This window comes from Silene latifolia, chromosome 7 (genome assembly GCF_048544455.1).
Source record: "Silene latifolia isolate original U9 population chromosome 7, ASM4854445v1, whole genome shotgun sequence".
NCBI lineage: Eukaryota > Viridiplantae > Streptophyta > Magnoliopsida > Caryophyllales > Caryophyllaceae > Silene > Silene latifolia.
The window spans coordinates 47681861-47699882 of record NC_133532.1 but is presented as its reverse complement, the minus strand read 5'-3'; the positions used below and the strand labels follow the sequence as shown (position 1 = coordinate 47699882).

The 18022-nt window shown below is 35.4% G+C and overlaps 2 long non-coding RNA genes and 1 pseudogene across 4 annotated transcripts; all 3 read right to left on the bottom strand.

Annotated features, from left to right (window-relative positions):
- The window catches only part of LOC141592147 (uncharacterized), a 272781-nt pseudogene that overhangs the window by 249302 nt on the left and 5457 nt on the right, over positions 1–18022 (bottom strand).
- Positions 1579–12024, bottom strand: LOC141591064 (uncharacterized). 3 transcript variants are annotated; one of them, XR_012520625.1, is made up of 7 exons: positions 11951–12024; positions 11710–11789; positions 4382–4778; positions 3821–3895; positions 3636–3701; positions 3465–3551; positions 1579–1786 (listed from the first exon to the last, which is right to left on the bottom strand). It is a non-coding gene; the product is annotated as an uncharacterized LOC141591064 (long non-coding RNA). The 3 variants fall into 3 exon arrangements; XR_012520624.1 differs by lacking the exon at positions 3821–3895; XR_012520626.1 differs by lacking the exons at positions 3821–3895; positions 11710–11789; positions 11951–12024 and adding an exon at positions 4866–4961.
- LOC141591063 (uncharacterized) lies at positions 12548–14273 on the bottom strand. Its single transcript, XR_012520623.1, has 4 exons — positions 13959–14273; positions 13779–13847; positions 12936–13061; positions 12548–12706 (listed from the first exon to the last, which is right to left on the bottom strand). It is a non-coding gene; the product is annotated as an uncharacterized LOC141591063 (long non-coding RNA).

Here is an 18022-nt window from a genome sequence, read left to right as displayed (position 1 = left end):
TGATGACAATCGCTGAGCTAAGTATTTGGGTGATAATTTCATTTACTATAACTATGTGGTGTTTTACGTACGGATAACTAACTTAATTTACAAATTACTAAATTGTATTCCATTAAAAAAATTATCTATAAATTTGAAAAGTGAAAACTTAAAGGATAAAACTTTAAAATAATTTGCAATTATCCTCTTATTCTAACAAATTGTAGTTCCTATTCCTAGAATCCTTACATAAACGTACTTCTTAATCTTATATAAAATTAATAAGATAAATTTTTGAAAAGAAAGAAACTTTATTGAAAGGTGTTCAAATTAATAGAATAAGAAGATTTATACGGAGTACCTTATTTGAGTAATTGAAATACAACTTTTACGTATAATTCAAAATGATATTAAAAAGTCTAAACAATTAGAGGAAGGACAAATTTGAAACCCGTGCAACGCACGGGCACAAAATCTAGCATGTTATATTAGTAAATATTTGTAAATTAACATCATTAATTTTTCGGTAAAAAAACAAAAAAAAAATACTCATTTTATTACTTCTTACGATTTTACTTTTATTTATTTCTCTAATCAAAATACATTAAGGAGAAACATGAAAAATAAGTGAATTGTCTATAAATAATACACTAAAAATTAAAACTCTATAAATATCGAGCATATATTGCACGAGGTCTATATTAATAATTCTATAAATACCGCGCATTCATTGCGCGGGTCTAAACTAGTTTATACATCAGTTCAAAGACAATGTAATGGATATATTATGAATCAAAATGGGTAATGACCAATTTTATATGTGAGACGGACCCAAATCCTCTTAGGTAGTGTTTGGGTACTTGGAATTATTTCCATTTGCATGAATCTAATTCTAGATAATAAATTATTGAAATTCAATTTCATTTCCAATTTCATAAAATTGTTTGGGGTACCCTTAGAATTCAATTACAAATTTCAATTCTGCAATGATGTTTGGGTGCCACTTGGATTTCAAAGCTTAAAAATTCAAATTTGACAACTAATACTCCCTCCTATTCACTATATTCTTCCTCTTTCCTTTTTACACAAAACTAGTTGTTGCACCGCGCCCTATCGGGCGCGGTGCCCCAATTTGGCAAAATGCTAAGTGGAAGCAAGTCGGAAGTATAGCAACATAAAGGGACATGGTCCTTCACATATTTAGAAATCGTGGACCAAGCATAGTAGTTAATTAGTTATTACACAACGGGCGAAGATGCTTGAAAACACAATGTCTAATGCAATATAATAGAGAACAATAAAAATTATTAGGTGAAATAATAGTGCCACTAAGGCATAGACAATAGTATCCTTTTTCTCGGTTTAAAGAATGGGCACCACGAAAAGACAAAATGAATGCTGAACTAATGACCAAAAAAATTTTATGACCTGTAGGTTAAAAAAAAAAAAAAAGCACCGTAGAAAAACTCCAACCTTGACATTATCGAGGGGTATCATAGTGCAATAAACAAACAAAAAGATTAGCACTAAAATACTCAACATGAATCATAAGAAAAAGGTAGCTTTTATAGGTTCATTTTTCGTACTCTAGAGTCTAGAGTCCCAATAGCAACTTATCCCACATTGGACAATGAAGGTTGCAACATCGTGCACGAAACTAAGCTCAACCTTTCCTCGCTGGCGCATCCGAATTCCCATCCTGCATATTTATACAATGGTCTCCCAAACATTCCGTTCTCCTTGTCGATGCCACCACTATCTTTGGGGAAGCTTTTGCTTTCATTGATGACCTAACTTTGTGCCCATCCTGACCAAAATAATTCAAAATCAAAACAAAAAACAATAAAACTTACAACAATATCACAAAGAATGACAAGGTTAAATAAAAGAGGCTATCCTTCCTCCGTCTACATCCCCTCATCATCCTACTCTTTCTTACTTCTACCCGTCCCCATCGTCATCCTTCTACTCTTTCTAGCCTCTCCCCTTCCTCATTCTCATCCTCCTACTCCCCTTGACAAAATTCAATCCCTACGAATATAAACTCCCATAAATCCCTCACTATCGAAGCCCTCATATGAATCACCTAGGCTTGCTTTGCTCCTTCTACCAATAGTTAACAATCAAACTTGAAGGAGTCTTAATCTTTCCACCTAAATTATGGAACCATATAAAATTTCCATATTAATGAAGTTGGAACTAAACCCATCAGTTTTTTTGTCTTCCCACCCAAATCATTTAAAAAAATTTGTTGGCTTTGAACCACTCACTAATGAGTCTCTATCAGTTAGCTCAATAAAACAGTTCTAAACAACACATCAAAATCAGTGGCGACAACGTAGTCATCCCTTTAATAACAATGTATTTTAATAATAAAAAAAACCATTATAAACAGAGCATCCAAAAACACCACCTGCTCCTCCTCCTCTGCTTCCTCTTCTCTCCACCCTCCATCCCGGTCCCTTATTCTTCCCTCTCCTCTTCCTCCTCTCCTCTCTTCCCTTTCCTCTTCCTCCTCTCTCACTTCCCACCTCCTCCCCTCCACCCTTATTATCGTCCTCCTATGTGCTATGTTTTGATATTATAAAAGGTCATTTTAAATTTGTGAATTTTTTGCGCCCTATTATTCTAAAAATTTGTCGAAATCTCAAAAAAATTAAAGAACAGTTTAAAAACTTTACTTTGGATCATAAAAATTATAAATAGTGTTCTTATCACTCTTTTATTCTACTCTTCCTCTTCCTCCATTTCCCCCTCCTCTCTCCCGACCTTTCCCTCTTCTCTCTTATCTCCCTATCAATCTCCTTCCCTTCCCCCTCATATTAGTGTAGAGTTTTTTTGCCGAAGTTATAGCAGGATTAGATAAATTATGAAAATGTTTTGACATAAGAGAATTAGTTTCTATATATGAAATCTTAGATCTTTGCGACAATGGAGGGAGGTATCCCAAGCTCATTCCTGTATCACATCACACAACATCACCTATCCAACTTCCCCTACCCACACACCCAAACACAACGCGATGCTGAACACCATATCGACATAACATGCTTTATCGTTTCTCAGAGATTATCATATCTAGTCTCTTGTTTTGTATATTTTATGACTTCTACTTACGTTGTCATTAAGTAGTCTCACTAATACAGAAGCTGACTGGCTGACAAAACAACATTCACAGATTAGTCGATCATGTCAACAAGATTGATCACAGGTTCAATTGCCACCGATTCCAGAAGTTCAAGATAGTTTTAACAATTTCGATTTTAAGTAGCCGCACTGGCCCCTTATGCAATCAAAACGATAGCCTTGACTGTTGGGCCTGGTTTACCCAGAAGCATTTTTCTATAGATAAAAGGCTTGTCAGATAGAATTTGCATTATAAATTTGAAAACAAAAAACCAACACTACTATGTGCACCTAAGATATGAATGCTTACGCACGAAAAATGGTAGAGCTGTACAAGATTAAGGATAACATTTACATACTTCAGCCAAGTAGTACATCTTCTTCTCTGAGTTGTTCACCATTGGAAGGACAGGAGTGGCCTCTTTCTGTGGTTTCTCTTACACCAACTGTAACAGAGACAAGAAGAACTCGGGATTTGATTACTACAGTAAAAAGGAAAAAAATAATTAACGGATGGTTGTGAGACTTGCCTCAGCTTCAACTTCATTTAGAATGTTTGCGGCCCTTAAATGGTACTAATTCTTGTCGATTTCAACCTTAAAAAAACAATTCACTTGTAAGAGTCAAGGATCATCATATAACTTTACCTCGTTCCAAATTTATTGTAAGATCCCGGGTTAAAGAATCATGCCATCATTTTTTTCGAAGGACTCACCCCACACTTAGCTGCTGCTTATGCATCTATGTATGCCAGAACCTCTTCCTGCCTCATAAAAGCTTCTTGCAGCGCCTTTTTATAAAATCACGGTATAAATTTAAAATGATGGAAGTGCTTTTAACCAGCTTTGAGCCCGATTAAAATAAACCTCACATCTGATTATTCAGTCAGATGAAATCCAACTCTTCCAAGGACATTATATGCAAATCATTTTGACGGACAAGTTTAATTCAAAGAGAGTTACGACCAATGGCGGATCATGGCTTTAGCGGGAGGGGTGCGGCCCCTGCTGCCTTTTTTAAGTTTATATGCATTTGAATATATAGATTATTGTTAGAGCCCTTCTGGCTTATTAGTTGAGTGGTGAATATTAAATCCCGAGGCAAGGGGATTAACATTGGTCCCCTTGTTTTTGCTCTAAGATTCGCCATTTGCAGGTAAGATTTGAGACATGTTTGTAAATTCTTCAAATCATGGAAATACATTCACAAGCAGCAAAAAGTTGTTCTCACTGTATCCTTAGTTTATAATGGAGTAGAGATAGAAAAGGGTGAATACCTTTTTGGTGGAAGTTAACTCTGCTTCTAATGCGTCCACTCGACATATTGCAGTATTTAACAGGTCCTCTTTCTCGGAAGGCATTTGCATAAATTTAGTTTGTAAAGTAGCCACCTTCTCTTCCAGCTCGGTAAGCCTTCTTAGTGTACGTGAGAACAGATTTGTATACGCGAGCTGCAAACCCGTTATAGGTCTAAAATCTTCTTTGGGAATTGACCCATCAATCACATCTGGGATGTTGCGATGAAGATATGAAATCAGACTGGTAGCCCCTCCACACTTTTAGAGTTGCAAATCGAATGAGGCCGATCAGAGCTGTAAAGAAAGCCATGACCACCGTCAAGAATCGAAGATGCTGCCACTTTGCAGTGTCTTCGATGGATGGCTGAGAGCTTTTCTGCAACAAGTTACAGTAGACATGCTGAAATAGGAGTATGAAATTAGAAATATGTTGCATCAGATAATGATACATCAATTACCATACCATTAAGAAATACTCTCTCCATCTCTTTTATATTGTCCTCATTTGACTTTAGCGATCAACCGTTGTCAACTTTGACTCCTTTCAAAAAATTGATGATATGAAAATTAACAGTTGAGACTTGAGATAAATTAAACATGATAAATTTCACCAATTAATTTAACTATTTAGGGAAAATTATGGTGAAAACTGATACGGTTGACCATCAAAAATCATAGGAGGGTAATAAAAATGAGATTGAGGTAGCACAAAATACAGACACAACCGCCCCACCAAGAAAATACAGAAACAAGTTAAGTCTGCGTAGAAGGTTGTGTATGCCCCCGGTCAACTCGCGCCAGGCCTCCGCCCCCTCTCACTGAAACTGACGAAAAAGAAGCCATAGGGATATTTGTTAGATTGAGACGGTCGGATAATAATGTATGAAATAATAATTTTGTGTATGAAAGAAATTAGTGCTTGGATAATTGTAGAGTCGCAAGTGACGGCTCTCCTTAGAAAGTATTTCGCCCCTTACTTGCCTTAGGGAGACCGCGAAATCAATCGTAGGATAAAACTACAAAGTCCCTTTGATTTTTAGGCTAAAAATAAAGAAGAACTTTAATGTTTTTGTTTGATTTGTAGAGAGTAGAAATCTGAAATTTTTGTTGTATATGTTTTTCTTTCACAAACTCCTTATATTTATAAGGGGCAATATACATGATACGGAGTATCTATGAAAAGGCACGTACCTATTCAAGACCGACAACTTTTGGTGCGGAAAACATTCAATGAATTAAATAAATGCTAATATTTCGAATTGCCACTGTTTGACATTTTCGAAAGATTCATTGAATTAAATAAACATTCATTGAATTTAATAAACATTCATTGAATTCAACCATTTGTTCATTAATTGGTGCATTGACCAATTCTATAACCATTTATTTCTTTTTCCGCTTCTTCCGTACATCCCGTTAACTCAATAATTGTTTATATATGAACGTGTACTCCACACTCCCGATTCATATTGTAACGTTACGAGTTTCCGTATGATTCTACCACGATATCCAATTATACTTAAACGGCACGATGACACTTAAATCACCAACATTCCTCCCCCATTTAAGTGTAATCCTTGATTCGTTTTAATACCTACCAATCATCAAATTTGCGCATAAATGAAAATGTCACGAAGATTGAATTTTCACATAGTAAAATGCACGTTCCATATACTCTAGTAAAAAGGGTGTCTCTAAGGATTGAACCCTTGAACATTTTGAATACATGAAGGCAAAATACACACAAATTCCATTTAAACAATAAAGTTATATACTGATACTTATTACAAGCCTAGTATCCTAATCCTCTCATGAGCGTATAAAAGCTTGAGTCCAAAAGCTTCCGAAGTCGGCTATACTTCACGTCTCACATAGGTGAATTCTTTTATCATGCACCTGCAAGTACATTTTTCCAAAGAATTCATTAAGAAGATAACACTTCATCCTTAACCCACAGCAGGTCCAAGTACATACCTTTCGGGACAAAACTTCGATGTACTTCAATCTTAAATAAAAGGCCTTCCACATTGAATTCTACCTCTAACATTGTATTAGAGGGGAATTGGGTATCCCAATACTTAAGGTTTAATGGACTTCAAACCCATCCCTAGAACCGATCTTTCAACTAAATGTTTTGCCATACTTTTAGTTAAATGATCCGCAAGATTTTGTTGAGATCTTACAAAGTCTACCGAAATAACTCCATTGGAAATTAATTCTCGTACAGCGCTATGTCTTACTCCGAGATGCCTCGATTTCCCATTATATATTTGACTATAAGCTTTAGCCAAAGTTGCTGCACTATCACAATGGATTGATATTGGAGATATCGGTTTAGGCCATAGAGGTATTTCATATACCAAATTCTTAAGCCATTCCGCCTCTTTTCCGGCTGCTGCCAAGGCTACAAATTTTGACTCCATAGTGGATGTCGTGATACATGTTTGCTTCTTGGAAGCCCAAGAAATGGCACCTCCCCCAAGCAAAAAGACCCAACCACTAGTTGAAGAATGATCTTCAATATTGGTAATCCAACTTGCATCCGAGTAGCCTTCTAACACCGAAGGATTCCCACTATAGGTTAATGTAAATTCTTTTGTACTCTTAAGATACTTTAAAACACGCATTACCGCGCTCCAATGATGACTACTTGGATTGTGTATCTACTTAACCTTCCAACTGCATATGCAATATCCGGTCGAGTACTTGTCATAGCATACATTAAACATCCTATGACTTGAGAATACTTCAATTGTGACAATGGTAATCCCGTATTAGGCATTAATTTTATGTTTGCCTCCATTGGTGAATAAAGACCGCTATTCTCACAATTAAACTTTTTAAGTACTTTCTCAATGTAATGAGATTGTGACAAGGATATGCCAAGATTAGTTCTTTTAATCTTAATTCCGAGAATCACATCCGCTATGCCCATGTCCTTCATAGCAAAACTTGATGATAAAAATGCCTTAGTAAGATCAACTTGCTTTTGATCCGTACCAAAAATTAACATATCATCAACATATAAACAAATGATGACACCATCACCGGAGTTATCAAATTTGCTATATACACATTTGTCCGATTGATTAAGTTTATAACCATTAGATAAGACAACTTCATCAAATTTATGATGCCATTGCTTTGGTGCTTGTTTAAGTCCATATAAGGACTTCACCAACTTGCAAACCTTATGCTCTTGTCCGGGCATAATAAAACCTTCCGGTTGTTTCATGTAAATTTCTTCTTCCAATTCACCATGTAAAAACGCTGTTTTCACATCCATTTGATGTATTACCAAATTATATATGGAAGCAATTGCTATTAATAACCTTATAGTAGAAATTCTAGCAACCGGTGCATAAGTATCGAAATAGTCTATTCCTTCTTTTTGTCTAAAGCCTTGAATAACTAATCGAGCTTTGAACTTGTCGATGGAGCCATCAACATGCATCTTTTTCTTAAAGATCCATCTACAACCTAAGGGTTTACATCCTTTTGGTAAATCAGAAAGAACTCATGTATTGTTTCCCATTATGGAATCCATTTCATCATTGATGGCTTCTTTCCAAAAAGCAACATCTTGTGATGTCATTGCCTCTTTAAATGTCTTAGGATCTTCATCTATGTTGTAACAATAAGCATATTGAAGTCCTAGTTCATTCCTAGACCCTTCCACTAAATAAGTTTGGAAGTCCGGACCGAAGTCTTTTGCTTTTCTAGCTCTTTTACTTCTCCGAAGCTCGACCACTTGGGAGGGGTTGACCGAACTTTGTGACAAGTTGTTAGTATTATTATTAATATTTGGCACTAAGTCTTTAGGCCTTTTCATCGATGTAAATCTTTCTTCATCGAAAATTGCATTCCTTGATTCAATCACGGAATGAATCGCAATTGAATTATTAGGTTCTATTACATAGAATCTATATGCTTTTGAATGCATAGCATAACCAATGAATATACAATCTATTCCTTTTTCTCCCAAAGTTTTCCTTTTAGGATCGGGTAGTCTTACAACGGCCCGACATCCCCAAACCCTAAGATAACTTAGATTCGGCTTCTTTTTGTACCAAAGTTCATATGGGGTTATGTCATTCCGCTTGTTTGGCACTCTATTTAATAGATAACATGCGGTTAACACGGCTTCACCCCAAAAACCTTCACTCAAACCCGAGTATGATAGCATGGAATTCATCATCTCTTTTAGAGTTCGATTTTTCCTTTCCGCTACACCATTTAATTGTGGTGTGTATGGAGGAGTAATTTCATGTATAATTCCACAATTTGCAAAGTACTTAGGATCCAAGTACTCACCACCTCGATCGGTTCGAAGTCTTTTAATCTTGCTAGATTTTTGCAATTCTACTTCATTTTTATAAGTGATAAATTTATCAAGAACCTCATCTTTAGTATGCATTAAATAGACATAACAAAACCGGGAATAATCATCGATAAAAGTTCCCAAATACCTTTTATTTCCTAAAGATGGAGTAGAATGCAAGTCACATAAATCACTATGTATTAAATCTAGCATTTGTGATGTACTTATGATGTTTTTAAAAGGTTATCTAGTAATTTTAGTAAGCATACATGTATCACATTTACGAGTTTGTAAATCAAATGGTGGAATTAAGTCATGTTTAGACATAAGAAGAAGTCGCTTATAATGAACATGTCCAAGCGTTGCATGCCATAAATTAGACGGAGATGTAGATGTAGAAACCATATACACACAATCATCTATTTTATTTATATTTAACATAAACATACCATTACAATAATAACCGAAACCTATAAATATTCCGGATTTTGATAATACATACTTATCCGATTCTATGACTTGTTTATAACCGGATTTATTTAATAATCCTCCCCGATACTAAGTTTTTCTTTATATCGGGTACATATAATACATCTTTTAATACTACGGATTTTCCGGAACTAAATACTAAAGTAATATTTCCACAGCCTTGTATTTTTGCGGTTGATTCGTTGCCCATGTGAAGAATGGAACCGTCTTCTACCGGTACAAAATTTTTGAACCAAGAACGATTTTTGCAAACATGTCTTGTTGCACCCGAATCAATCCACCAAATTATTTCATCATCCTTGACATAATTTGCCTCATCAATAGATGTAACATAATTCTTACTAGAATTATTTTTAATACAAGTTAAAATATTACCTTGGCTAGTAGAAGCACCATGGTCCTTAGACCCTTGTCCTGCTTTTCCCGAAGTTTTCATTTTCTTCTTCCTTACTCGGCAATCCGCCTTAAAGTGTCCGGTTTTACCGCATATCCAACAAGCACTTTTTGGTTTCTTGTTCGGTTCATTATTAGTATCATTATAAGGTCGTTTCTTGCCTTTGCCTTTGTCCTTGTCCTTCCATTTAGAACTTTCCCCTTGTTCCACCAAATTAATGGAGGAACCCTTAGCATCTACCTTTCCGGCAGATTTTTCATTTTCTTCAGCCCTAAGGCCTTCCTCTACTTGGAGACTTCGTCCAAGTTCACCCAAAGTCATGACTTCCTTTTTGTGTTTCAATTCATGTTTAAAATTTTTCCATGTCGGTGGCAATTTCTCAATAATACTAGACACTGACATATTCTCATTCATAGGCATATCATATTGAGAAAATCGATTAATTATATGAATTAATTCATTAAATTGTTCCGACACGGAACGGGAATCAGTCATCTTATAATTCATAAAACGACTTACCAAAAACTTGCTACTTGTGGCATCTTCATCCATATACCTTTTTTCCAATTGATCCCAAAGTAGAGTAGAAGATTAACATGTTGATACATATCAAAAAGAGCGTTTGACATCCCATTCAATATATGTCCTCGACATATATAATCGTCATTTTCCCATTTTGCCTTCCTACGGAGTGCATCGATAGCCTGATCATCTTCCGGTTCCGGAGGACACGGAGTAGTAATTACATATGCTACTTTTAGATGGGAAAGTTTGAAGTGCATCTTTTTCTGCCATCTACGAAAATCAATTCCTTCAAATTTCTCTAGTATTTCAAACTTGCTTTTTCCCTTCATATCATCCATGGCATACACACACTATTTTCACAAATACTTTCTAAGAATGTTAGATTGAGACGGTCGGATAATAATGTATGAAATAATAATTTTGTGTATGAAAGAAATTAGTGCTTGGATAATTGTAGAGTCGCAAGTGACTGCTCTCCTTAGAAAGTATTTCGCCCCTTACTTGCCTTAGGGAGACCGCGAAATCAATCGTAGGATAAAACTACAAAGTCCCTTTGATTTTTAGGCTAAAAACAAAGAAGAACTTTAATGTTTTTGTTTGATTTGTAGAGAGTAGAAATCTGAAATTTTTGTTGTATATGTTTTTCTTTCACAAACTCCTTATATTTATAAGGGGAAATATACATGATACGGAGTATCTATGAAAAGGCACGTACCTATTCAAGACCGACAACTTTTGGTGCGGAAAACATTCAATGAATTAAATAAATGCTCATATTTCGAATTGCCACTGTTTGACATTTTCGAAAGATTCATTGAATTAAATAAACATTCATTGAATTTAATAAACATTCATTGAATTCAACCATTTGTTCATTAATTGGTGCATTGACCAATTCTATAACCATTTATTTCTTTTTCCGCTTCTTCCGTACATCCCGTTAACTCAATAATTGTTTATATATGAACGTGTACTCCACACTCCCGATTCATATTGTAACGTTACGAGTTTTCGTATGATTCTACCACGATATCCAATTATACTTAAACGGCACGATGACACTTAAATCACCAACAATATTCTCATTCCAAACTGAGTACAGCTCATAAATAAAATAATGTTTCACGGTCGAAAACGCGATTGAACCATTGATCTTATACAACAAAATTATAGCATTATCCATAAGCTGGTAATGCTAACCTCTAGATGAATTTGTATGAGAAGTAGAGAATTCCCCAACAAATGTACCATCCTGAACCTTTGCAACTGGTAAATACTCATCACTATGATGCAAGGGACAAGTAGAACTAACAGTTTCCGCAGTCCTACCACAAGGCTTTACATAAGAAGGTTTCTTTGTTGAATCATCTAATTATCTACATATGCAACCAGATAAGAAATCCAAGAGGAGATGTAGTAAAGAATTTGAATCTAATTCTACTTATCTCAGATTTTAAAAAATATATAAGCCATTGAGCTTACGAATGCTTCACATATCACCAACATTTATATGAAAAACAATGACGAATGATCCAATTAACATCGACTAAAGTTAATTAACTTTCATTATGCACTTACTTCTTCAACTGACATCAATTTTGATGGAAAAGCGGCAGGTACTCTGGAAGAAGATAATTTTTCAACCTCCAATCTAGATCCTGCAGCTGAAATGTCATTAATTTTCATCTGATACAAAAATTAGAGAAGCAACCTGAAAAAGAGTGCTTATGCGAAATCAGTAATGTTAGCCCTTCAATGTGGTTTCCGTACTATATATTTTAGAAAGTAAAAAAAAGTCCGTTCAAGTATCTAAGAGTACCATGTTGTCACAAGCAATCAAACTTCCTTCAGTGTTTGAAATAGCCACCTCGGCTTCACCAGTTTGGATGGTCTGGAAACGGTAATTCAAAACTGAATAAGTCAAATTAGCAGAAGTGAAACAAGCATCAAGAGTCAAACATAAGCGCTAGTAATGCCGGAACACGACTGCTCATTTGTGACAACCTTTAAAATATCAGGTTAGCTTGTTCTTCTTCCTGTCACGGATTATTTCATTTGAGAGACAACATAGAAGAAACCAATAGGTAGAAAACGGACGCCAATAATGCCCTCAAAAAAAAAGGACATGGCACAGAAATGAAATTAATTGAGGAATAAAAAATGAGCAAGATAAAATCGTAGGAAATTGCTTTCGCCGCCACTCTCACCTCCATAGCCTAGAATCTTGTTCTCCCTTCCAATGCCGATTGAAACTGCACACTACACACATCAAAAAACAAACTGCAATTAATAAGAGTTCAAACAAAAACCTATAATCTGTTATGAAATCAAATGAGGAATAAAAAATGTGCAAGATAAAACCGTAGAAAATTGCTTTCGCCGCCACTCTCACCTCCGTAGCCTGGAATCTTCTTCTCTCTTCCAAAGCCGCCTCAAATGAAGTCAGAAATCGTCCGCCCCAAGCATAAGCTTTCATATTATGAACAATCTAAGGTATTCCAAGGTCCACCATCTGGGCACCAAATGTCGATCTTGGAAGCAGATTCTTGAAAGTCATGACAATGACCATAACCACCTATCATAGATTCAATCATGTGACTTATCAGCTGAATATATTTCTGATCAATGTGAGACTAGTAACTTCAGTGGCCAAATGCTGGGATGATTCCAGACCATCATTTTTACTGAAGAGGGTAATGGAAGTCAACCAACAACATAAAATATATTTTGATGTTTATGTGACAATAATAAGCCAAGTGGTTTGGAAGTTAAGAGGAAAAAAGGAAAAAATCTAGTATGTTTACCTTCTCTTATGTGGAACTTTTGACAACATCCATTAGACGAGGCACGCATCTAGAAGTGGCCAAGTATTCAACTGCAGGGTCATGGCACGACAATAGCCATATACAGAGATATTTCCCGTAAAGGAGCTGTTCATAGATGAAAGAAGCAACTATGTTAGGAGATAATTTTTGGATTATGACGAAATAAAGTAAAATGACTTGCTAAATTGGCTACCTATAGAAATCAATTGAGGGATAAAAATTGAGCAAATCAACCTTGCTTGATTACTTTAAATACAAGATTACTGTAACAAATAATTTTGTAATAACTTTCCTACCTAATGTAGTTGTCCCTACCTCCAATTATATTTCCATTAAGCTTGTATTAATAATGCTATGAAGTACAACCTTTTTTCTACACTGGCTGCCATAAATTTATCACGAATCTCCTCCTTAATCGAGCTTGAAGCCCGCGGTTAATATCAGCAAGACAGTCACCAACAAAGTATAGTAACACAATCTCTGGAGCTCTTGTCCACTACTGCTCTTACACCAAAAGCAAAACAAATTTTTTGTCCCTAATTTCACAAATTTCACGCAACTAATTTCAAATTTAAGCATTGTCCCCATCGTAGTGACAAGAGTTAAACTTAGTACCGAATACAATTGATCTAAACCGCCAGAGAACAATATGCTAATATGAAACAATCCCTGAACAACCGATACAGAAAGGCATAACAAGGAGGCATCTTTAAACGATCAGCCTTAGAAAAGTAGCATTGTCGACTCCGTGTAAAAAGCGAAAAGAGAAAACATAATCGTATAAGCTTGAAGATATAATGGACGTAATTAAGCCCACACTACCTCACCAGTGCCGGTGTTCATCTAGTGTTGTGATTACCGCTGATCTCCGACCTCCATCCTCAACAACCACTACAAGAAAATACCAACTCCACTTTGAAAAAGCCACTCGGTACCACTGGTTGTCCTCCGATAAATGTATATTTTAAAAAAAAAAGGGAAATCAAGTAAGAGTAAGTTAACCTTGTGCTAGTTAGCTAGGATGCAAGCAATGCACCAACTGATGATTCAACATTTTCATGTTCAATAATCGGAAAAGCATAGCGGCATGTGGTTGGTCGCCGGCTTCACTAACCATTATTAGACAAATCATAAAATTAGATATAGAGCAATATAGCTGGAAAGTACGAGTAATGCATTAAATGATAGATGAATAATTCACAAGGTAGAAGCAAGAAGCAAAAAGCCAACAATTGTCGGTAATCACCAAAAATATTCATCATAAATAGAGATAGAGAAGATATATCAAACATGCAATGAAGTGGTGGAAATGAGATAATTGCTAATGCTGAAACAACATGCAAGATATCTCAGGAAAGGGTGAATGAAATGAAATGAGAAAAAGGAGAATGAAAGCAATCTTGCGTGACAGCAGGATAATAAGAATGAAATAGAGGGTATAATGGGCAGAAGATAATGAAAGGGAGGGTAAAATGGGCAGAAGAGCATAAAAATATTGTGCTGGGAACAGTAACCCAAGTTTGGGTTTTTTTAAAGAGTATGGAAATAAAAAAGTTAATTTGGACCACACATAACACACTACCCCACATGCAATTGAATTTAGACCACATAAATCAACCCAAAAGAGGAAATAAGGAAGAAAACCTGAATAATCCGAAAAGGGAAATAGGGAAGATTATAGTGAATAGGAGGGAGTATGAGAAATTTAAATACAATGCTTAAAAATAGTATTTTTTTTCCACCGTAATTAAACTCCGACATACAATATTTTCATCGTTATTGTTAAAATATTAAAGCACTCAGTAAACTTAAACTTAGTAGTTGCATCTGCCAACCGATCTCGTTTTTGCTTCTTAGACCCCGAGGAAAACATCGCTTTGTATAAACTACCTCATTCACTTTCCATTTCCTCATCCATAGCCATGGCTGCTTCATCGTGCATCTCCACACCATCACCTAGAGCTCAATCAGGGCCACACACAATACATATATCATCCCAATACTCTATCGCCAGGGCTGCGGGCTGCACCAGGGTGTTCCTAACAAGAAGCAATAGAGCATACACAACAACAATTTCTCAAGACATCAACACAAAGTCAGGAATCAAAACACATGGCTAATGCGTAAATACATATTATTATTTGGTCACTGTATCATCTAGCAACTTTTTGCCATATACCCTCTAAAAAGGTGGTACAGATAATCACGGAATAATTAGATTAAAGCATGTCAAGAAACTGGAATCCCCTATAGACTAAAAGAATAACACTTCTGTGTTATTCCCGCTCAACTTTCCCCCATACGAAATATTTCCTTCTAATATATTGTAGTCAGTCAATCAATAATAATAATAATAATATATTATACTCTCTCCATACCACGTCAATGGTAACATTGAGAATCTTGACACTATTCATAGTGGTAGAGAATCTTCGATATTATTCTTAATCTATAAGACAAAATATAGTTATGTGAGATCTTGTTTGATTTATCTTCATGAATGCTATAAGAATATCAAATTTTTATAATTTTTAATAATGTGTAACTAAAGATATTCACGTTGCAAAACGTGTCTCGACAAGTGTGAAAAAGTCAATGTTACCATTGGTGTGGTATGGAGGAAGTATGGGGGTAGCCGTGGGTGGGGAAAGTAGGGTATGTATTGCGTGGTTTTGAGCGAGAGAGGGTTGGCTTGGTGTAAGTACAATATGTGGATAAAAAATGACAAGGGTACAATCGTAAAAAGCGTATGTGAAAGAGTAAAATCCGTATGTGAAAAAGTATATCCCATAATATATTGCTGTCAATTATTATGCCCCCATTCGGAATATTCTCTTCTATAATATTATACACAATAATATAGCCGTCAAATAATTGTTGTCAATCTTCAATCTATTTTAGGCAATAATAAGGAGTCGTTTGGTTGCCTCGATAAAACGTAGGCATTGGGAAATCCCATGAATTGGAAAATCAAGACTTGTTTGGTTGACATATTTTTTGTGAAATGGAGGAATTCTAACTTCCTAGGAACTTCCAATGCCTACATAATGGGGGAATTGGCTTACCTAACCCCCCCTAGGTAATTGAAAGTTCCGGTGGAATTAGATTCCTACATTGATAACCAAACAAGTTTTCTCAAATCACATGAATTCAATGTAGGAACTTAATTCCTATGAATTAGCATTTCCTAGGAAAATCTAATGCCTTCATGAACCAAACGACTCCTAAATATATACACGGAAAATCCTAGAAAATCAAGAACAATAAAATGGCAGTTGTATATACTATACAATATTTTATATAGACTATATAATTTTATATACGCTATAAAATATTTTTTATAGACTATAATATCATCCAATACACAATACTCAAATTATTATATACACAAATTATATACAAATACACAATATTCTACCGAGATTATTCCCCAATTTATATACACAATACCAATATAGTACTGAGATTATCTCCCAATATGCAAATGATATTGTACTGAGATTATCTCCAAATATTATTAATGTCATAAATTAGTTGCATGTAATAATAATTTACAATTATAGTTTTATTAAGGGTTATTTAACAAGAATACTCTAAACTATTGCCTCCCTTCTCAAAATACTACGAACTTTAATTTAACTAGTAATATACTCAACTATTACACCACTCCGCTTTTACTAGAATTGTCTCTTTTTTAACCTAAAATAGCAGGTAAACCCACAACTTCATCTTCTTCCACCCATACTTACCTCCATTACTGTTTCTCATTATACCCAACTTCCCCTCCCTGTTCAATTTTTTTATAGCCAACTCTCCTCCAACCCACAACGTAAGTAAACCCATGTTCCACCTATTACAATGTAAATTCCAATTTCATCTTCTTCAATCTTGATTATACTACTTTCCTCCTGCATATTTTTTTTTTTCATTTTAAATCACCTTTCTCTACCATTAAAACCTATACATCACCCTCCTATATCCTATTACCATCCATAAAACACCCTCTCAACCACCACCCACAACATCCTCAACCACCAATCACCACTGCCACCATATTTCCCCGCCATAATTAACCGTCGACCACCATTCTTCACATTCGCATCCTCTTTTAAACTGCGTCATCTATAAAATAAAGGCCACGGCCAGCCCTGCCTTGCCTTCATGCCGTTGGCCGCCGTGCCTCGTTTACCTTCTGTCGACCACCAACAACTGATTTAAATTTCTAGAACCCTAGATCCCCAAATCGATTTGGGGTAAATATTAATTTGGGGCTTGGGGTCGTGGGGAGTTTCATTATAATGGTCGAGAGTTGAGCTTAGGCCGTCTCTGATTTGCGCATAAGTGGTTATGGGTCGACGGTGGAGGTTGTGATGTTGATTTGTCGATGATAATTCTAGTGTATGTCATGACATGGGTGGGTTTGTAAGAATAAGGGTCTGTAAGAATTATGATAATAAAGGTAGTGACCTGCTAAACAGGTTGCCGGTTACCCGAGTATAATCCGAGAAGAAGGGGTTAATACTATAGTTTATTGTGAGTTAAATTAAAGTTCGGAGTATTTTGAGAAGATAGGCGATAGGTTGGAGTATTCATATTAAATAACCCTTTTATTAATACTTCAAAACAGATATAACGTAACTTTAAATTCACATTCAATTTAAACATTCAATTTATTTAAATAATATTCTCTAGAACCATCCCCTACTAAATTACCGTGTTGTAGCACACGGGTTCTATACTAGTAACAATATGAATTAGCCACATTCATACTATGAATCTGATGTCCAAAACGCAATATCGCGGGTGATGTTATAACTTATATACACTAGGCTGCTGAATATGGTGTCTGTCTATCCAATAAGGCAACAGAATATATCATCATAATACTAAGCAACATCATAAAAATTACTACCAATAATATTTAGACATCAGGTATACTAAACACGGTGTTAGACCATCAAATATACTCCGAGGAGAGAATCAGAATGTCTAAACTTAAGAGGTAACAAAGCGGACTAGTCTGATGAGTTAGTTGCTGTAGAAGTTGGATAGGACAAAAAATATCA